At 48.6% G+C, this 22,701-nt stretch overlaps 1 protein-coding gene and 1 long non-coding RNA gene across 3 annotated transcripts in view; one reads left to right on the forward strand and one right to left on the reverse strand.

Annotated features, from left to right (window-relative positions):
• Positions 1 to 22,701, reverse strand: part of Ntn1 (netrin 1) — a 197,874-nt gene that overhangs the window by 79,006 nt on the left and 96,167 nt on the right. The gene's annotated exons all lie outside the window — the stretch shown is intronic.
• LOC104855895 lies at positions 13,967 to 22,232 on the forward strand. 2 transcript variants are annotated; one of them, XR_778502.1, is made up of 3 exons: positions 13,967 to 14,086; positions 15,822 to 16,483; positions 19,414 to 22,232. It is a non-coding gene; the product is annotated as an uncharacterized LOC104855895 (long non-coding RNA). The 2 variants fall into 2 exon arrangements; XR_778503.1 differs by lacking the exon at positions 19,414 to 22,232 and adding an exon at positions 16,616 to 17,471.

Raw genomic sequence — 22,701 nt, forward strand, 5'->3', positions numbered from 1 at the left:
GGGCTGTACCCTATCTCCTAGACCACTTATTTAATTGAGCTGTCCAGTTCACTTCGCCTTGGGTTGTAAGCTCTGGAGACCCGTCTTAGCCACTCAGAAATTCCACCCCGCACTCTGGCCTCTGAGCCCATCCACAGAAGTTCCTGCTCATAGAGAGGACAGGCTGAAAGAGGGCCCCTGGTGAGCCATTCTGGTCAATGCCAAAGCACCTTCTCATTTTCCTAACTCACTCTCCATCTAGGGTTGCCAGATTTCACACACAAAAACATTTTTTAAAAATACAAAACAAAAAACAGTATGCTCGCTTAAATGTGAACTGGAAGAAATTATTTTTTGTAAAGCATGCTGAAGAGGGCATGGCAATTTTGACAACAACAGGTCCTTAATCCCTATCAAATCTATGTGTTCAGTTCACATGACAGTCTTTATCAAAGGCAACTCTAATTTTCTTAGCATCTGTGAGTCCCAGAGGGGTTATAAAGGTCCCGCAATTCAAAAGGCCCAGTATGGAAAACTTCTATTTGGGTTTTGTTTCTCTGTATGGTTTTAATTCACAAGCTTGTCTCATTCTTTAGGTCTTGTTTGCTTTGCGCCAATTTGTCCTATCACTTGTCTTTCTCCATCTGCTCAGTGTGAGCAGAAATCCTGCGCCAGAGACCATGTGAAGATGTGCAGGGAGGGAAAGATGCTGCCTGTTGACATGACATAAAAAGTGTTTTCCCTGCTATGTGACCACCAACCACCTCTCTCTGGCCCCACCTAAGCTTCCAGTGAGGTCCTGTAATTCCCCAGCACATCCCAAGCTCACTTGCAAAGATCTTCACATTGTGGGGAGCAGGGAGGAGGACAAGAAAGAGGAAAGCCAGTATGACCCAAGTGGTCCAACATCTTTACCAAAAGACTGCTTTCATCAGGGTTCTTGTAACAGGACCGAACAAAACTGGAGCCCCAATTCTGAATCCAGTTATTTTACTCAAACCAGCAGTTACAATCTAGAGACCAGTAAAGTGTTAATGAGATTATAATTAAAGACTTTAATTAAAAGTCATATTACAAAAGAATGTAGGTGGCCTGCCATGGAACAGAGGGAGTGACAGAGGGCAGCCGATCCTAACTGATCAAGGGAACTGCAATGGGCCATTCTTGGGACAGAGCAACCCCTTCTGTCCCTGGAGGTGGTCAAGTAGAGGGATACGGTACAGGACATTCCAGGTCCTCACCCTTCACCCTCCTCTCTCAGTTGTTTTGAGAGTCAACAGGGAGGTTACACATCGTCAGAGATATTCAGCTACTGTGCTGTCTCAGCACCCAGGGGTGTGGGGTGGTGGATGGTGGGGTTCCTGGATGCTCCAAAGACCCATGGGCCCTCCTGACCTTCTAACCAGCAAAAGGTTGTAGGAGGGAGGAAGTGACAGATCTCTGTAGCTACCTGCTTTGGATCTGGGTCCTAAACCTCTCAGGTGTTCATGAGATAGACCCCTGTCCTCTCTGGGAGGCCTCATCCCACAGCAGGCAGGAAGTGCTGTGCTGAAACTGTGATGTGTCATGAAGGAGCCAGGAGCTCATGGGATGCCAAGAAAGAAACGACATGGAACAAATGCCAAGCCACAAGCTGAAAGGGGAGACGGAGGTAGAAAACAGGCAAGAAGATGGAAGGGAGATGTTGAGGCAGAACTCCAAGATGGAGCAGCTGACTTGTGCAGGGTGGCTCTGAGCGCCAGGCACTTAGGATCACTGACCGTTCACAGCCTCCCTGCAAGGCTGCTCCTTGCACCTTATGAAGCTGCTCTACCCCCCACATCCTCAGGGCCCTCCATAAACACATGCATCTGGCCCTGAAGATAAATGAGGAACGGGTGTGAAAGGGTTCCCGGCCTCCCAGGAAATTTCCCAAACCCTAAATAGCTCATATCATCCAATTCATGACTTTAGAAACAAAAATCTGACCTTCTAATCTATGAGAGACTAAGATGAAAAACTAGCACTCTTCTAAACACCCCGTGTTTTAAACCTTTATTGTCATCCTTTGGTATCCAGGGATGGATTCCAGTACTCCCCACAGATACCAAAATCTGAGGATGTTCATGTCCCTTACATAAGATAGCATATTTTCATGTAACTTATGCACATTTTCCTGTATACTTTAAATCATAAAGTTTATTTTAATACCTCATAAAATGTAAATGCTCTGTAAATATTTGTTATATTGTTTTTTTTTTTAGAAAATGACAAGAAAAAGTCTGTATATTGTTCATTGTGGATGCAACTTCTTTTTTTTTTTTTTTACTCTTGATTGCACTTTGGTTGAATCTTTTGATGTGGACCCCACAGATATGAAAGTCCAAATGTAATTTAATTCCATAAAGCAAGTCATAAAATAAAAAAGATGGATACACAGGGGCCTAGTCGTATACGCCTTACCCACCCACCATGCTCAGACACTGGGTACGGTGCTATTATCCCCATTTCATAGACAAGGATGTGGAAGCTCCCACTAAACACACAGCTCACAGCAAAAACAGACTAGAATCCCATCCTGCTCCAGCTCCAGATCCTGGCACTTTCCTCCCTCCCAGGAGCAAAGAGTGAGTCTGAATTCCCCAAGCCCACTTCCTCCCCCAGGTGACTATAGCCTCAAGCCTCAAGCCTCAAGCTAGGAGTAAGGTTATTTTACTTATCTTGCAGTGATAGTTCCCCTGATGCAGTCTTTAAAAATTAAAATTTGGGAACCAGACAGGTTTCTTGTACAAGTCAGGGTGGGTGGGGGAACTATGTGTGAACACCCCACATTTCTTGGCTCAGCACTTCTGGCCACTTTGGATGTGGCTAATTCCCCAGGCGCCCTCTATAATTCCACAGTAATGTGGCTTTAATTGTCCCCAAAGCAGGCCATTCTTCCTTTATTGTGCAGTAAATTTCCCTCCTGAGTTCAGATTTCATGCGCCTGCCCTGCCCAGGAGCTGGCCAGCCTGGGAGAGGGTGTAGTGCTGTCCTCCCCAGTGGCCCCTGGTCCTGGCCAGCCTAGCCCCTTCTCCTCCCTCCAGTCCTCCCTTGTCTTAGAGCTTCAAATGGCCATGGGGCAGATGTCAGGACCCACAAAGGAGGGACACGCTTGAGGACGCAGGGACACTGGTCTGTGGTTCTGTCTGGAAAACGAATTAACTTGACAAATGCAAACAAGCTGCAACCCGGGACTCATTAGGCTGGAGGCCAGGATGGCTTTCCTCATTTGCTCCTTTGTGTCACCAGAGAAGACCACTGATACAGAGAAACTGGTATGGAGGAGCTACGGGCTGTTCTAACTTCCCACGTGTGCAGCCTGTGCCCGTCACCTGATCTCTCCTGCTTCTCCCTGCTGGTATCAATGAAAGAAGAATAATGACAAGCACCCCATTATCAAATGAGATAAGGCCAATGAATCCCTCTGACTGCCTTAGCCTTGGCTTCATCACAATGCAGAGGTGAAGAGGGTGAGTATGGAGCCCTGGAGCCGGATGCATGAGTTCAAATCCTGGGCTAGCACTGTGCACTTGACTTTGGCTGTGTCTGCAAACCTCTCATGCTTCAGCTTCCTTATCTAGGAATGAGGACCAACAATGAAGCCACCTGTCAATAGCAGCTTAAATTACTTTTATCATGATTGGCAACACAGTTCCAGGAATCCCCAGCAGATCTACTGGATGTCAAAGACACAAGTTCAAAGGCACTAGGTCACAGACGGTCTACACACGGGACAAGCTCATCACCAGAAGGGGATATAAAAGCAGACTGCGGTGTGCTCAGGACCACTGAGTGGGTGGATGTCACAAACGGGTCACTCAGGAGACCCTCATGGCTTCTGACGCCTCAGCCACGGAGGAAGCAAGGGCAGATCATCTCCAAGGAGTTCCCAGTTTAAGATGTAACTGTTCCTACACTGGTCTGACATGGTTTTTGCTAGTTCCCATAAATCTAAGTTTCTCATTATCACATCTCCTTTTGGGAAAGAGACACAAAAAACTAGCTCACTAAGCGGCCAAAAGAGAGGCCCTCTCCCTGGATTATCTTTACGTGCTGTTTACATGAAACTAACACATCAAGAGGGGACAGCTGTGATTTGACAGCAAGGAGGAAGACGGAGCAGGCAAGACTGGGCCAACAGCAGTGTGAGGTACCAGAGAAGGGGCAAGTTCACCTCAGTAGCCCTCTGTTGGAGGAAAACAAAGTGACCGGCATCCTCCGAGTGACAGAGATGATGGGAGGCCTCAGAGAAGATGTCGTGTGCCTCTCCTGCTCCAGCTGAGGGAAACGCATTACCGTGAGATGACAGAAGGCATCTATCTCTTCTGAGGTCAAAGGTGCAGACTGGTTCATCTTCTGCGTGTCCCTCTGACCGTTCACAGCCTCCCTGCAAGGCTGCTCCTTGCACCTTATGAAGCTGCTCTACCCCCCACATCCTCAGGGCCCTCCATAAACACATGCATCTGGCCCTGAAGATAAATGAGGAACGGGTGTGAAAGGGTTCCCGGCCTCCCAGGAAATTTCCCAAACCCTAAATAGCTCATATCATCCAATTCATGACTTTAGAAACAAAAATCTGACCTTCTAATCTATGAGAGACTAAGATGAAAAACTAGCACTCTTCTAAACACCCCGTGTTTTAAACCTTTATTGTCATCCTTTGGTATCCAGGGATGGATTCCAGTACTCCCCACAGATACCAAAATCTGAGGATGTTCATGTCCCTTACATAAGATAGCATATTTTCATGTAACTTATGCACATTTTCCTGTATACTTTAAATCATAAAGTTTATTTTAATACCTCATAAAATGTAAATGCTCTGTAAATATTTGTTATATTGTTTTTTTTTTTAGAAAATGACAAGAAAAAGTCTGTATATTGTTCATTGTGGATGCAACTTCTTTTTTTTTTTTTTTACTCTTGATTGCACTTTGGTTGAATCTTTTGATGTGGACCCCACAGATATGAAAGTCCAAATGTAATTTAATTCCATAAAGCAAGTCATAAAATAAAAAAGATGGATACACAGGGGCCTAGTCGTATACGCCTTACCCACCCACCATGCTCAGACACTGGGTACGGTGCTATTATCCCCATTTCATAGACAAGGATGTGGAAGCTCCCACTAAACACACAGCTCACAGCAAAAACAGACTAGAATCCCATCCTGCTCCAGCTCCAGATCCTGGCACTTTCCTCCCTCCCAGGAGCAAAGAGTGAGTCTGAATTCCCCAAGCCCACTTCCTCCCCCAGGTGACTATAGCCTCAAGCCTCAAGCCTCAAGCTAGGAGTAAGGTTATTTTACTTATCTTGCAGTGATAGTTCCCCTGATGCAGTCTTTAAAAATTAAAATTTGGGAACCAGACAGGTTTCTTGTACAAGTCAGGGTGGGTGGGGGAACTATGTGTGAACACCCCACATTTCTTGGCTCAGCACTTCTGGCCACTTTGGATGTGGCTAATTCCCCAGGCGCCCTCTATAATTCCACAGTAATGTGGCTTTAATTGTCCCCAAAGCAGGCCATTCTTCCTTTATTGTGCAGTAAATTTCCCTCCTGAGTTCAGATTTCATGCGCCTGCCCTGCCCAGGAGCTGGCCAGCCTGGGAGAGGGTGTAGTGCTGTCCTCCCCAGTGGCCCCTGGTCCTGGCCAGCCTAGCCCCTTCTCCTCCCTCCAGTCCTCCCTTGTCTTAGAGCTTCAAATGGCCATGGGGCAGATGTCAGGACCCACAAAGGAGGGACACGCTTGAGGACGCAGGGACACTGGTCTGTGGTTCTGTCTGGAAAACGAATTAACTTGACAAATGCAAACAAGCTGCAACCCGGGACTCATTAGGCTGGAGGCCAGGATGGCTTTCCTCATTTGCTCCTTTGTGTCACCAGAGAAGACCACTGATACAGAGAAACTGGTATGGAGGAGCTACGGGCTGTTCTAACTTCCCACGTGTGCAGCCTGTGCCCGTCACCTGATCTCTCCTGCTTCTCCCTGCTGGTATCAATGAAAGAAGAATAATGACAAGCACCCCATTATCAAATGAGATAAGGCCAATGAATCCCTCTGACTGCCTTAGCCTTGGCTTCATCACAATGCAGAGGTGAAGAGGGTGAGTATGGAGCCCTGGAGCCGGATGCATGAGTTCAAATCCTGGGCTAGCACTGTGCACTTGACTTTGGCTGTGTCTGCAAACCTCTCATGCTTCAGCTTCCTTATCTAGGAATGAGGACCAACAATGAAGCCACCTGTCAATAGCAGCTTAAATTACTTTTATCATGATTGGCAACACAGTTCCAGGAATCCCCAGCAGATCTACTGGATGTCAAAGACACAAGTTCAAAGGCACTAGGTCACAGACGGTCTACACACGGGACAAGCTCATCACCAGAAGGGGATATAAAAGCAGACTGCGGTGTGCTCAGGACCACTGAGTGGGTGGATGTCACAAACGGGTCACTCAGGAGACCCTCATGGCTTCTGACGCCTCAGCCACGGAGGAAGCAAGGGCAGATCATCTCCAAGGAGTTCCCAGTTTAAGATGTAACTGTTCCTACACTGGTCTGACATGGTTTTTGCTAGTTCCCATAAATCTAAGTTTCTCATTATCACATCTCCTTTTGGGAAAGAGACACAAAAAACTAGCTCACTAAGCGGCCAAAAGAGAGGCCCTCTCCCTGGATTATCTTTACGTGCTGTTTACATGAAACTAACACATCAAGAGGGGACAGCTGTGATTTGACAGCAAGGAGGAAGACGGAGCAGGCAAGACTGGGCCAACAGCAGTGTGAGGTACCAGAGAAGGGGCAAGTTCACCTCAGTAGCCCTCTGTTGGAGGAAAACAAAGTGACCGGCATCCTCCGAGTGACAGAGATGATGGGAGGCCTCAGAGAAGATGTCGTGTGCCTCTCCTGCTCCAGCTGAGGGAAACGCATTACCGTGAGATGACAGAAGGCATCTATCTCTTCTGAGGTCAAAGGTGCAGACTGGTTCATCTTCTGCGTGTCCCCCCAGCCCTCTGGCCACCTCTGTTTCTCTCCCCTCCTGACCCTGCCACCATTCAGTCACACCAGCATCCACTTGAGCAAACAAGCTAAGGCCCCGGGCTCTCAGCTGTGTGGCCCATCACCACCGTGACCTTCTCCACTCTTCTCTGAGCATGCAAGCTTCCCCAGCCCTCTGGCCACACCTGTTTCTCTCCCCTCCTGACCCTGCCACCATTCAGTCACACCAGCATCCACTTGAGCAAACAAGCTAAGGCCCCGGGCTCTCAGCTGTGTGGCCCATCACCACCGTGACCTTCTCCACTCTTCTCTGAGCCCATGCAAGCTGCTGGCCCTTCTAGATAAAGCCCACTACAAGGAAGATGGACACAGCCACAAATCCATGATCACCTGCTTCCCCACAGAGCCACCTTTTACTCCCTCAATGCCTCCGCCGAGTCCTAGCTCAGCTGTCCCTTCTCAGCAACTAACACTTCCCACCCGGTTAAAATCTGCGGCCCCCCCACTCAGCCCCCCATAGTCCTCCTTGGCTCTCACTTTCTACACAGCACCTCTCACCTTACAGCACACACACAGCTCATGTCTATTCTGCCATCTAGGACCATGCGTGTACTTTACACATTTTGAATACTGTGTCAATTTAGAACATCGACACACTTTACATACTTGTTGGGAGCCATTCTACATAAATTTTGGGGGAAAATTATTTCATAAAGTATGACTGTAGCTGTCTAAGGTCTTGTGGAGAACCATAGATCTGCCCCTCCGCCATTTTATGATATAGGCTATGAAGCCATTTTGTATTAGGTTTAGTTTTCCTGTAGATCACATGATATGTTCCCGTGGGTGTATGATGTATCCTTATAAGGTAATAATCTGTTCTCTGTATGCTGATTGGTTGCATTATGGTATATATGTTGCCACCCCTTCTGGGCGAGAGGAGCAGGGTAGAGATCCGGAGATGAGGAACTAAAGTAAACTCCTTGTGTATCAAGTGTGTGCCTCTTTGCTCGCGCATTGCCAGTTCAGGCCCCTGTAGTCGCAGACCAAGTTGCCCAAGGCAATCCGGCTCGCGACAGGTCTGATGTCGCCTCACCCACAAGCCAGCTATGGCATGCAGAAACATAACTGTTTTGCCTCTGGTTATAGCTGAGGCCTCCACGGTCCTGTGAGGCTGTGACGCTCAAGGGCAGGATTACATCAGCTGAAGACACCCTGGTTCCTTGAGAACTGAGTAGTAAGAGAAAGGTTTCACCTGGGGAGGGACAGATTCCTTATCAGCTTAACGCATCCCACCTATTATTTTAGGAATGTTCTCCTTACATCCTTCATCAACATAAGAGCATCATGGACTTAAGATCTTCATCGGCATAAGATCTGCATAGACATAGGATTACCACGGGCCCCTAAATTACCTGATGCTCCCTTCAGCCACTGTGTGTACACAATATTGTGTGCGCCAAACTCAGAGTCTTTGTCTTTGCCCGCTCTGAGGCACTCCTGGCCCCCCATATTTTGAAATTATGCAAATCTCTATCATCTTTTTTTTTTTCTTTAGCGCTCACCATGCTCCTTTCTAGGCAGTCAGAGGATTGATCGGCCTCCAATGCATACCGACTTTGTTGGATATATTTTCTTTTTTTCTTCTTTTTAATCTCATTGAGTTTATTGGTACATTGTAGGTATACAGTACAGTTACATTCATCATTGGAATCTTGTACCCTTACATGACAGGTCTCGGTGGATATATTATCTTTTGTCACACACACAGTCATCCCTTGGTGCCCGTGAGGGATTAATCCCAGGACCTCCACAGATACCAGAATCTGTGCATGAACTGTACTGAACACAGACAGGATTTTCTCTGGTTACTATTCCCTGAACAATACAGTATGACAACTCTTTACACACTGAATTGGGTACTGTCAGTTGTCTGGAGTTTGACGTATATAAGAAAATGTGCACAGATTCTAATGCAAACATGAAGCCATTTTATGTAAGGGGCTCAAGCATCCACGGATTCTGGTATCAGGGGAGGGGGTGTCTTGGAACCGACCCCTTGAGGATACTGAGAGGATGCTCTACTCTCTTCCTTTGATTTTCCTACCGGCACAAAGGCCTGCTTTTTCTCCCACAGCACGGAGTCCTTTCCAAACTTGACCTTCTCCACCCCATAACTAAAACTGGACTCCGTCCAGAAGTGAGGGCTTCCTCCTCTACTCCACTATCTTCCTTGGGCATCTCATCCTATTCAGTTATTACGTTGGGTAGAGAAGACTTCTGAGTTTATATCTTTGAGCTTCTGACATTTGTCCAACTGCCTATCCCACTCATATGCTCAAAGGCACTTCCAACTTTACATGTCCAAGATCAAGGTCATACTGTTTTCTCTCTCACCGATCCAGTGGCCTTCCAGGAAAGGATGCTTTTGTCTACCCACATATACGAGCTAAAAATCTAGGAATGGCCTTTGCCACCTCCCACCCCCAGCCCCATCACCAAGTCTTGTTTCCATTTAATTATCAAATCACTTCCAAACCCCTCTACTTCTTTCCTAGTCTCACGTCATCATCAGCTTTGATTCACACAGCCCTCAGGAAGGCTGAAAGCCCAAATTTGTGACCGCTGTGTGGATCAAAGCTGGGTGTAAATTTGTCAGCTTCAGCCTCCCAGAGTGGCCAATACTTACCAAACTGCAAGTGGATCAAAAGATCAGTTCAGAGGACTATGGGCAATACTTCAAAAAACAGAGGCGAATAGAAAGAATCAGGAAGGACCATACATGGTACGAGTTCATTAACTTTATTTTGGCCGGCTGGATAGATGTGGATGGATGGATGTGTGAGTGGGTGAAGAGATGACTGGACGGATATCTAGATGAAGTAGGTAATGATTCTTAATGGTAAGTACTTTTTTTTTTTGTTTGTTTTTTGTTTTTTACTGTGGATCACAGTACAAAAATGTTTAAGTGCTGTTGCAAGAAGCTGGGCATGGTGTCACTGGACGTGGGGGCTCACGCCTGTAATCCCAGCACTAGGGAGGCTGAGGCAGGAGTACTGCTGTGAATGCAAAGCCCAGGCTGGGCTACACAGTGAGTTCAAGGCAAGCGTGAATTACAGAATGAGACTCTGTCTCAAAAAACAAAACAAACAAACAAACACCTAAGCATGGTGGCACACAAGGTACTCAGGAAGGTGAGGCAGGAACATGGCTCACTTGAGTTCAGCCTGGGCAACACAGTAAGATCCCATCTCTTTAAAAACAATTAAAAATAAATGACACTGTGTGGAGTTAGTTCATTTCTCTCCCACTCCCTAATTGGCTATAGGAGCTTGGTGCATGCACAGGAGGCTCCTGGCAGACACTAAGAGGCACCAGGCAGACTGAGTTTCTGGAGACAGGGAGAACGCTGTTGTGGTTATGTCTAAATGATCCCCCAAAGCCTCATGCGCTTGTAGGTGAGGCTTTGAGAGTTGACTGGATCACCGCTGTCGGTGTGTGACCCTGGATCTGTCCGCTGATGGGTTTCTAGTTGGGAGGAGAAGCCTGGTGGGAAGGGTAGGTCACTGTGGGCAGGGCCCGAAAGGGTTATGTTACCGTCCTCTTCCTATGAGCTCCTCTTTGCCTCCTGCCTGCCATGCCATGAGCTTTCTCCCCTGCCAGGCCTCTCTGCCATGCCTTGGAGCCTGCTGACTATGAACTGAAACCTCTGCAAACTCTGAGCCAAAATAAACTCCTCCTTGAACTTGTGAGTGTCAGGTATTTTATCCCAGCAAAAGTCCCTGGAAAACTGATGTCTGAGGACTTTCTCCCTTGTCACTAAAGCCAGCCAGTGCCGAGCATGCTCCTGTCTGGGCCTTGCTGGGTGCAGCGCTAGAGTCTGTCCCCAGACAGCTCACCCTTGGCCCTGAAGCCAGGCACAATGAGGACCAATTCTTCAGTACATGGCCTTGGGAGGGGCTGATCAAAGTCAAGGAGCTGGCTGTCTGTTGGGGTTTCCCTGCATCCCATTCTGATCAAGGTATCAGCCCCAAGCTCTTGGCCCACTCCCTTCTCCAGTGCCCACCTCACTACCTGCACTTTCCAGGACCCCCAACTAATCATTAACCTGCTCTGGCTGCTAAAGGAAAGGACCAGATTTCTTAGCTTGGCATTTGAGGTGCCTTCAACCTCCTCAATTCCTGTGCTGCTGTCACCTCCACAATCCCCTCCATTGAAAGACTGCTTTGGCCTCACCCACCTGCTCACTGAGACCCCTTTGGCTAAACCTCTCCTGTGTCCACAGCCACATCCAGCACAGTCTTACCAACCTCCTGCTCCATCCTGTGCGAGACACGGTGAACATCTAAGCAGTACACTTGGGGAGCACACACGTGGACTTGAGCCCTGGACACATCTTTCATGGCCAGAGTGGGAAGGCCAGCCGCCAAGGCCCTCTATAAGCCCCTGTCTTCAGCCCACAGGCCCCATCCTCCCGCCCGCACCTTGACAGCCCAGCTTCTCGCCAGCTCCTGACACACAGCTGCCTGTCTTATCTCCTGTGTCTCTGGCTGCTCCGTCTGCCCCAGTGCAGCCCACAGTGGCTGCCAGTGCACAGCCCTGGCCCAATAAGCAGGTGCAGACGGATTGACCGACGAGTGGGAGATGCCAGAGCCCAGGTGGGAGCAAGGTCCGTCTGGCCTTTGTCTCCTACCCACATGGGGCCTCGGTGACAATGTGTGGAGAGAAAAGGCTAAGCAGAGGTCAGAGACAGCCGGTGTCTGGGGTGAGGCCACCAAACCCTGCTTGACACAAGCCTCTTGGGAGGTGGACACTTTTGTCCCCTCCCTGAGCCCAGAGCTCTGGCTGAGAACAGACCCTGAGAAAACTGCAGTTGCAAGTGCTTGAGCAAGACTGGCCCAGCCTCTGGTCTCTGCTGCTCCATTAAGAGGTCTACTTGCACTTCCTAGGCCCAGGGCAGTATCTTGCCACTAAAATTTATGCAAATGAAATAATGAGCAATTTGGGGAAAGGAATGAAATGCGGAACAGCCATCCAAACCACCCCAGACACCCGCCTGGAGGGGTTTGCAAGTTGAGCAATCATTTAAAAGACAATTTAAAGTCACTTGCTGGGGGCAAAAAAAAGGAAAAAGAAAACATGGGGTTCCTGCAGTGCCAGCAGGCCCTGTGGCTTCTTAAGGTCTCACAGGACTCCCGGTGGGGAGTGTGAAGGCCAGGCTGGGGAGGGACTGCTCTTTGTGCTCCAGTGGAGGCCACCCACTAGCCTCTCCACAGGCTGTGACCCCCGTCCTGGCATCCTGAAACGTCCACCTCACTCCCAAACTCAGACCCAGGGAAAGCCCCAGGTCCAGCTGGAAAGACCAGAAATGCCCACCATCTTAGAGAAGGGCCCACCCCGGGGTCAGGGTACTCTACACATTGTTCATTCATTCCTTTGACAAATCTTCCCTGAGTGCCAATTCTGCACTGGGTACTGGAGATATGGCTGGAAACAAATGTTCATTCAGCAAACACTCACTGTCCACAAGTTTCCTACCATAACTGGCCTGGGAGGGAGGAGAGAGATACAAAAATGAACTGAAAACATGGCCACTGGCCTTCAGGAGTTTGTGGTCTGGCAGGAGAGGACAAATGCATGGACAAAATCCAAATTCCAGGCATCAATAGTGTGGGAGAAAACGCACAGATCAAGAGATCATTGCTAAGGGGATCATCAGAGACATCTTCACTGACAATGTGCTACCCGAATGGGCGTTGAGGAATAGGTAGGAGCTGGATGGTGGTGGGAAGGAGAAAATTATGAAATTCCAGGTGCTCTGGAGAAAATGGCATGACAAAAATGTAGGTCATGGGGACTCCTGGACCATCGCCTCTCCTCTGTCCTGACCCTTAGGCAGGGAACGAGCCTGAGAGGGGAGTCACTTATTTAGTCTTCCCTGCCATCCCTGCACATTCCTTCCTAGAGATCAGGGCTGATGTCAAGGACCTTCCTCTCTCAGCCACAGTGAGGAGCAGGAAGGGGTGATGAGGACGGAAAGGGTGGAGCAAGAGGCTCCCACTGCAGAGGAGCCTGTGCAGGGAGCAGAGGGGTGGGCTCAGCCTTTGGTTCCCCGTTCTCTCCCTGCCCCACGGTATGTGTCTCAGTTTGCAAGACAGGGCAAGGAAGGGGTTGTAAAGCTTAGCTTAGTTTCCAGAAGTAAAAGAAAGAAGGAAGGAGAAAGGCAGGAAGAAAGGCAGGGAGGATAATATTACCATACGACAGAACTAAGAAGCAGGCACCAAGGACAACCATTGACACTCTGCTCTCCTAAGTCTTAACGACATTGGATTAAAATAGTTTCAAGTCGGTTTACTTCTGTAAAGACTTCAGGACACAGGACATTTCTGGCCTTGCTAACCTCAGCTGCTGGTCTGGTGCTGGAAATTTTCCAGTCCCTCATTTCAGGAAAAGCTGCCCCTTCCACAGGCTGGGACTCAGCTGCTCCTTAGTGACTCAGTTTCCCCTTAGGGAAGACTGACTCTAAGAAGATTCTAGAAAACACCATGAGGCAGAACAGCAGGAGGGTGTGAGGAAGTGGCCTCACAGCTTGCGAGCAAGAAGCAGGGACGACAGGTGTTGTACATGAGTGTTACGTGTGTGTGTGCATAGGCGTGTGTCTGCATGAGGGTGTCCACATAGGTGCATCTGGGCCAGGAGTGTTCACACTGCCCTGTGAGCAAGGGCTGGCTCAGGCCACGGATGTGAAGAGGAATTCAGAAAGTTAATGGTGGGCCCAGGGCTGAGCCCCAGGTCCCCCACACACCAGTCCAAAGCCCTGTTAAGTTCTGCAGGCCAAATGAGACGGCCAGGGAAGGGCTCCAAGAGCAACTAAGTCTCCACCTTGCCTCAATTATGACCTCAATCTTCGAGGCGGTGGAACCACTGAGCCAAATCCCCAGCCCCTGTGACCTCAATCTGTAGACAATACAATAGCACCAGAAGTAAAGAGTCTTGTCTTGGCCACAAATTGGCAGCTTATGCACCAGCTGAACCCAACCTAACCCAACCACGCTGAGCAACTACTTTGGGAGGACATGGAGAGGCTCTGGTGAGTACAGGACTGGAGCTACCCTCTTCTTCAGGGCCCAGGAGAGAGTGATGTCAAGACTGAGTCGTTGACCCAGAAAGTGGCTAATGAATAATTTTAAGGAACAGAAAATAGGCCAAATCTTCCTAGAGTGGGGGTGTGACGTGCAGGGGCTCCAAGGCCAGAGGCAGCTGTGGTGAGAACACCACCAATGAGGCACTCTGGGGCGAGCATGAAGGGAGGAGTGCACAAAGATGCCCTGGGCAGAGCAGGTGGGGCGACATTCAGAGCCAGATATCAGCTGCTCTCAAATGCATCCCAGCAGAACAATGACTCTCCCATAGCAAGCAAGGGCAGATCAGGCAGGGGATGAGGACAGAGGCACGAGGACCTAGCAAAAGTGAGCAGTGGCTGGAGCTGAGCTGAAGCATGGGGCTGGAGAGAAGAGAAAAACCCAGGGCAGTCACAAGTTGGGAGACATCATGCCTTACGGGGAAGTAGATGGGGACCAGGCTCCAGGCAGGAAACTCAAAGAATATGGGTCAGGATTCGGGGTGAGAGATGCCAGGAACACACAGATGGGGATGCCCATTAGGCAGCATCCCCCAGATCTGGAACTCAGAGACAGGCCTCCCAAACTAGACTGTCAAGTCCAAGAGCAAGTTTTCTCACCGCTCTCAGGACCCAAAATGAAAGCAGGGGTGGAAGGAAGACTCTGTTAAGAGGTCCTAGCTAGATTCATTTCAGGTCTCTAACTGCCTAGCACACACAGCCATGCTCGGACGGAACCTCTGTGGGCTCCAAGCTGCAGTGTCTGGGTCTGCACATTCACCTGACACCTGAACAGACCCTGAAGGATGCTAAGCAGTGAACATCTGTGCACCGGAACCTGAGAGCACAGGGCTACACGAGAGAAGCAAGTGGTTTCAGAGCGAGTGAGCCTCATTCCAGCAGCTCTCCACCCTGGCTCCACAGTAAATCACCTGGGAAGCTCCAGAGATTCTGATTAATTCATGTGGAATGAGGCTATGGTACAGGTAGTTTTTTTTAAAAGTTCAAAGTGATTCAACCAAACTCCATGACGTACATAGCCTTAGATCTTAAGTGTTTCCCAAAAGCCCGTGCGTAAAAGGCTTGCTCCCCAGCCTGGCACCACTGAGAGGTGTCGGAAACTTTGTAAGAGTTGGGACCTAGTGGGAGATCTTAAGGTCACTGGGGGCACGCCCTTGAAAGGGATACAGGGACCCTGCTTTTTCTTCCTCTCTTTCACTCTTTGGCCATGATGTGAGCAGTTTTGCTCTACCATGTGCTCCCTGCCTGATGTGTAGCCACAGACCCAAAGCAATGCGGCCAACTAATCATGAACTGAAACCTATAAAACTTTGAGCCAAAACATACCATTTCTCCATAAGCCAATTATCGTAGGTATTTGCTATAGCAACAGAAAGCTGATTAACACACCAAACTTCATTTTTCAAGCAAGATCCAGAAAGCTGTCTGAGGCAGATGTGGCTGCAACCCCAGCAGGCAAAGAACATTGTGGGGGGTACACTGAGGTGGGGAGAAGGGTGAGCACGCAGTTATCACGGAGGGAATGGCAAGAAGTCATTTATTTGGAGGACAGATTAGTAGCCCCAACAAGGTAGGGTACCAGCAAACATTTTAGGGAAACCCATTTCTGTGATTGGCTGGGCTTTTAACCATCCAGTGGTAAGGTCTGGGCACAGAAGATCAGAATCCACTCACTTTCTTGCAGGACAAGAATGATGCAAAGGCCTCTGCCTCTCGGCCACCTACAGTCACTACTGGCATGGGTGCAATAAACCCAAGGCTCAGACTCGGACATAGCAAGTCACCAGGGAAGCAAGGGGGAGAGACGGTACTGCTACTGCCACTAGCTGACCAGGACCTCTGGGACAAGACTTCAGATGGGCACCTCACCTCTTAGTCACGTCTACAGATTAAATGAGAGAACCACAGCCAAACCACCTCTCCAGAAGCTGAATCTGGAAAGACACCTTGAGCTGCCTCTCTGGAGGCCCCCAGTGGATTCTAACAGGCCAAAGAAGAAAGCTGCATCCCTTGCGCTCCCCAAGGGCAACTAACCTCCCTACTGCACATGAACAATCTGGGGGCCCCTCAAGGGGAAAAAGGGGGGGATGAACAGCTGTCCAGGATTTAAGAGAAGTTGGCAGGGTGGTTGGTGACTCGGGCTTGGTCAGTAATGTTGCAGTGGGTGACCATGGTGGCTCAGAGGACGAAAAGATTACTCGGAGGCAAGACTTGGTCTGAACTCTAAGAGGGACTGTCCTGATGAAAGCACCCAGCAAGAAGGAGTCTCAAGGGAGCAGTCCTGACTTTTTTGCAGGGAAATACTGCACGGGAAGAAAAACAGCTGGGATGTGAGAGAACAATGAGGTCTGCTACATGACATTTTTTAGTTTAATTTTTTTAGGTGGTTTTTAGGTTAATCTAAGCAATTTATTTGGCAGGGGGAAGGAAATCAGCTGAACCTAGCTTGCATCCCTAATCTTTAACCGTATATTCCAGGGCCCATGTGCTTTTGCCCAGAGGCTCCTTCATAACAAGGAGGTGTCCAGCCAAGACACTCCACACCCAGTAACAAGGAGTAGTTGTGAAGGAAATCTCATCTCAAGCTGACAGCATGCACAGTCTAGGCAGGGACTGGCCAGAACCCTTAAACAATGGCATTTAACTACTCCAGGAGTCAGGCTGGACTACATTCATTCTGATCCTGTGTTCTATCAATGTGGACATGTCCTTCATTTCCCTGTTGATTCACTAAACATGCCCATTGGCTAGACATGGTGCTATGATCTACCCAAGAGGAGAGCACGAAGAGGAACAGTGTGGCAGCTATGCTTGAAAAACTCACATTCAAACCAAGGAGGCAGGCATGAAGCAGGGAGGATGGATGTAAAGCATATACTTTGGGAAGAGTGGTCCAAAGTAGATGAGGGAGACACAGGAGTTTTGAAGAGATGAAGGCATTCCTGGCAGGTGAAACAGCAGAAGCAAAGGTCTGGAGGTGGGAATGTGTACTGTTCATAAAAATACACAGCCCAGCCAGGGATTTAGCTCAGCGGTTCGGTGGCCTGCCTTGCAAACGCAAGGACCTGAGTTCAATCCCCGGTACAAAACAAAACAAAACAAAACACACAGCCTGTTAGCAGACAAGGTGAGAGAACACTAACCCCAGTCCTTGAAGTGAGGAACCCAGCCCTCCAGGCTGACTGTCAACATGAAGTTAGCACAGGTAGCCATCCACTACCCTGACCCAATAGTCACCAGACTGCCATCTGGGGGTCTGAACAAGTCCTTGATGGTTTTCAGACACCAAGACATAACTTCTCTGGGGACCAAGCACCAACACACCAAGAGCCTCCCCGCCAACAAAGTACCTCCATCCAGATCTAAAGCCCAGGTGGCTGGGCTGCTGGAGAAGGTCTAGGAAATCACAGCTTTCTAGTGCACTCCTTTGTTGGATCCTGATTTTCCATATTTGGTCAATTCTAAGATGCACCTTTCCCCAGATTTTGCTAGGTCTGGGACCACTGTTGGTCTGGCAGGGGTGGCTTCAATGGTCACTGGCTGTCCATAAGTGTCCCCATCTACAGAGAGGGAAACAACGACCACAGGGTTCAGAGAGACGATGTGCTCTAAATATCAAGGAGGTGACAGTGTGGGAAACATAGGCATTGATGAGTAAGAATCAGACAGAAATGCAGAGCGATGAACACTGAGTAGAATGTGCTTGGGGGAGGGGTCCCCCTTGATTTCATTTATATTTTCTTTTGATACATGTATAGCCTCTAGACTTGATAGAACCATAAACTGGATAAAACTCAGCCCGTCACTCTGAATGCTGAAGCTGGAGAGGCCCATTCCTTTCTGAAGAGGGAAAGCAATCAGGCCAATGAAAATAATGAGAGTGGCAGGCCCCAGACCAGAACTCAGACCCCAGGCCCACAGTTCAGCATTCTTTCCGTGGCATCAGGCAGCTCAGTGTCTCCACCTCCACCTCTGAACAGATGTTCTTCCCTCTGTGCGGAAGCAGCTCTCTGAAGCTTTCAGGTGACTTGGCCCCCTAGCCACTGGGAAGCCCTACAAGAAGATCCCTGAATGGTACCCCTCATGGCTGCACTATGAGGTCAGCCCCATGCTGGCCTGGGTATTTTTCCTTTTCTTCAAATCTGACTCGCAAAGACTTACCACCTAAGGGAAAAGTTAATCTCAGACCTCTCTTTTTGCTGGTCGTGGCAATGAAAGCCAGTGCTGTATCAAGTAGTGTTTTACTAGGGAGAGACATCTAGGGACGTCAGAGCCACCCTTTGATTTCCAAGTGAGGAGAGGCAGTTCCTGCCCTGGGGCTACACACAGCAGAGTTAGGCTAGAGTGTAGACCCTTGGGGTCATTTTTCAGTTCTCTTTCTTCCGTTCCACAGCAGATGGGCTAAACCACCAATGGGATTTTTACTTAGTCCAGGAACAACTTCATTCTGTCCTGTTGGCACATGGAAATCCTAGGAAGATTCTGATTTTGTCACCCTTTGCACTCAGGTTAAGGCATCCAGCCAGGCAATCCTGAGAATGAAGCTGGGACAGGACACTCTACTAGGGGTCCCCATGGAATAGATATGAAGAGTTCCTGAGGGGGGAGACCAAAGGGACCAGGTGTGGCAAAGATCCTGGGATTGCTTCCTCCCATCTTTGGTTCCCCAGCTGACTCCCTCGGTCCAGGGCAGCCTGCCATAGGCAGCAGCAGAATCGCCCACCCATCAGTACCCTTTCCATTTCACTGGTGAGCCAGAAAAACAGCACAGCTGGGTCAGTCTGGAATAGCCATGGATGAAATGGAGCTCTCTCTTCCTGAAATCTAGAACTAACTCCACCCAAGCACTCATGTCCAGTCATTAATGAAATCACTGGTGGTAACATATGTTTTCTCAGACAACTTTCCAGATCCCAAGTGAGCTGCAGGAAGTCTGGGGTATCTGGCACTGGCCCCTCCAGGCCCCAGTACTCAAGCGGTTCCTAAGACCAAGAGTACTCAGAGGAGGCTGGGACCTGACCTGAGACTCGCAGTTCAGGTAACCCCAGCTATAGAGCCTGGTCCCTTCTCCCCTATCTGCCACCATGTGCACCATATCCCCCACCCAACCTCATGTCACAAAGAGGGGACAACGTAGCCTTTGCTGTCACAAAGAGGGGACAACGTAGCCTTTGCTGTCACCCTGTACCCTCCAATGAGTAACACCGTTTGAGACTCACATAGATGTTCAAGAGGGATTCATGCCTCATTGCTCTCTTTCCTTTCACTCCCACAAGCCACCCACTGAGTCCTGGTGACACCGCCTCGAACACTGATCCTTAATGTGCCTACTTGTTGCCATCACCCACCCAAGCTTGTCATCTCTCACCTGGAGACTCCCAAGGCCTCCTGGCGGTTCCTGACCTCAACCTTGCCTCCTACAGAACAAGTAGGAAAATCTTATTAGGACACAAGGGTGATTGTATCGTGCAGCTCAACGCACATACCTTTAGCACCCCTTGTGGTTAACATAGAATCCAAACTCCCTCTCTTGCCTCCCATGTTCTACTACCCTGACCACAGCACTGATCCCATCTCCCCTAGGTCTTCCTCCATCTACCCCCTTCAGTCACAGCCACCCTCTCTAGGGCCTTCTTTAGGGAGGATAGAGGACACAGCGTAGCCCAACACAGGCCTTCTCCCCTGAGGTGAAAAGGAACCCATAAGTCCCTCCTTCAAACACCTTTCCTTGCTCTCTATGACCTAACTGCCCAATGACAACCCCTTCCAAGCTATCCCTTCTATACTGTCTCTCTCAAGGTTGTAACTCTACTATATGCCTGGTATGTCTCCAACCTTGGTTGACTTCATGGTTCCCACCTGTTCCTATCCTCCCAGTCATCATCAAGAGCTGAGGTCCAACCTATTTTCTCTTTAGGGACCTTGCCCAGCAGCTGGGTCCCACGCTGAACCAAGAGGGAGGGGCCAGGCGAGAGAACCAACCTGGCAGTCTTTCCTGGGTGTTTAAATCTCTTCCTTATGCCAAGAACTTTCCATACCCCCTCTTTTATTTCCCTAACAAAGCAAGTAACAGTGTAGTAGCTCTATGTCACCCAGGCCACCAATCATACTCAATTCATAAAACGCTATATTGTTTTCCAATTCCTTCAAAAGCATTTCTCTTGCCTACCCCCTGTGTATCACCCATTCATCCCAACTATTTTGTAGGTGTGCTGTATGGGGACAACTCCTGGCCCTGCACATGTCAGCTGCAAAATCCCTGGCAAGTCCTCAGGCTCCCCAAGCTTCAGTTTTTCACCTATAAAATGGACATTAACACCTAATTCAAGACTTTGTGCAGACTAAGTCTGATCACAGGCACAGAGCCCAACATGGTAATATTCTGCATTAGTATTATCACTTAGGACATACACACTGAGCATCCATCCCATAGAAGGCTGTGCGATGATGAATATAAAAGAGATAAAAGGCTCTCTTAGAGCCCTGGTGTGCAACAAGAAAGACACACACAAACAACCACAACTATGATAACTGCAAATACACAGTATGTGCCAGGCACTATAAAATGTACACAAATATTCATGTAATCTCCACGTCAACCTTATGAAACATCATCCCCATTTAATAGATGAGGAAATGGAGGCAAAGAAAAGTTAAGTAATTATTCCAAGAATCATATAGTGGGGGCAGTGTCGGGGTTGAAAGCAATACAATCAGGTCCCAGGGCCTGGGAGTTCAGCTCCTTGGCTCTACTGTGTGGCCAGCAGGATGAGGCAAAAGCATAGCAAAAGCAGGTATCTTTTCCCTCCACAGCATCTGCCATCAGTTAGGACGGCAGGAAGTAGGGAGGTGCTCAGTAAATAAACCTGACTGCTGAGTGGAAGCCTGCGCAGGATTTCCATTTTATCATCCAGCTGCTGTCTGGTCATCTTTGGGGCTATGCGTCCATGTCACTGTCATCGTCAGCCCCATCGGAAAAGCAAGCAAGCTGACTGTGGAAGGCCTCGCACAAGGTGTGGCCACGGATCTCCTGGAAATCTGGGCAGACCACCCAGCAGGCTTCCCACCCACAAGCCGGCTCTGAGGGCAGGAAGTGGAATCCGGAGACAAGCAGGAAGGGGGGGGTGTGCATTCAAGACCGTCTACCCAACTGTTACTGCAGCAGCCTAGAGGTGCATTGAGGAAGGGGTATCCCGCAGTCACATAAACTCTGTGTCTTCCACACATTTCCAGCCTGCAGTCCCCACCTCTGGAAGGAAAAAACAAGGACTGCCCGGCACACCCAGTGATGGAAGGAAAGTGCCTAGGAGTCAGAGAACGTGAGTCAGCAGAGCGCGGCTGCTGATTCTTAAGAAAAATGGATTTGACTATGTGATGATCTCCTGGAACAGAAGGGACCTGGCTTTCCCTGGGCAATAGGTGATGTTCAAGGCTTAGGAACAGGAGATAAACCACATGCTGCTAAGTAAACCGGAGCATTCTCTGATCCAAAAGATAAAGCTGCTGTACTCAGGACTCCAGAAGAAATTTTTAAAATATACAGATGATTTATTCCCACCAGGGAGGGTTGAAATCCTAAGTGTTTAAATAAATTTAACCGAGCAATGTGAAGAGTCTTTCGTAGTTCTCATGGTGGTGCAGCATTCTCAAGGCCTCTCAACGTCTTAAAGTGTATCATGAGACTGCAAGAATTAAATCAGGATGATAAGAATAGAGCAGAAACTGAATCACACGAAAAGTCCAAAAAGAGACCCATCTGTATCATAAAGTGAAATAACTGGGGAGAGGAAATGACAGACCAGAACCAAAACGTGGTGCTGGTACCGCTGGCGAACCATCTGAGAAGAGTAACAGGCTACTTCGGGCCTTGTGTCAACGTATCCCACTGCAAAAAGTGAAACTGCAAGAATTACTGGAAGAAAATGTAAGTAAATATTTACATAATCTCCAGACTAAGAAGGCCTTTATAAGGACGACACCAAAAAAAAAGCCATAAGATATACACAGGTTGAATATCCCTAATCCAAAATTCTGAAATCTAAAGTGCTTCAAAATCTGAAACTCACTGAAGACCACACTATTCCTCAATGGAAAATTCCACACCATGAAGCTTTGTTTCATGAACAAAATTATTTAAAATACTGTATAGGGGCCGGGGGTTTAGCTCAAGGGTTCCACCGCCTGCCCAGCAAGCACAAGGACCTGAGTTCGATCTCTGGTATCAAAATAAATAAATAAATAAATATTTTAAAATAAAATACTGTATAAAAGTACCTTCAGGCTATGTGTACTAGGTGAACATGAAACAGAAATGAAGTCAGGTGTGGTGTCACACACCTTTAATCTCGGTTACTCTGGGAGGCTGAGGCAAGAGGATCAAGCATTCTGCTAGCCTGGGCAGTTTAAAAAGACCCTGTCTCAGAGTAAGACAGAAAAAGCACCAGAGTTGAACAGGCCTAGATTAGTGACAGAGCAGCTGCCTAGAGTGATAAGACCCTGGGTTCCATACCCAGTACTGCAAAAAAAAAAAAAAAAAAAAAACATAATAGATCTATCATAAACAC

This window comes from Fukomys damarensis, unplaced genomic scaffold (assembly GCF_012274545.1).
Source record: "Fukomys damarensis isolate Sample0158 unplaced genomic scaffold, DMR_v1.0_HiC HiC_scaffold_13, whole genome shotgun sequence".
NCBI lineage: Eukaryota > Metazoa > Chordata > Mammalia > Rodentia > Bathyergidae > Fukomys > Fukomys damarensis.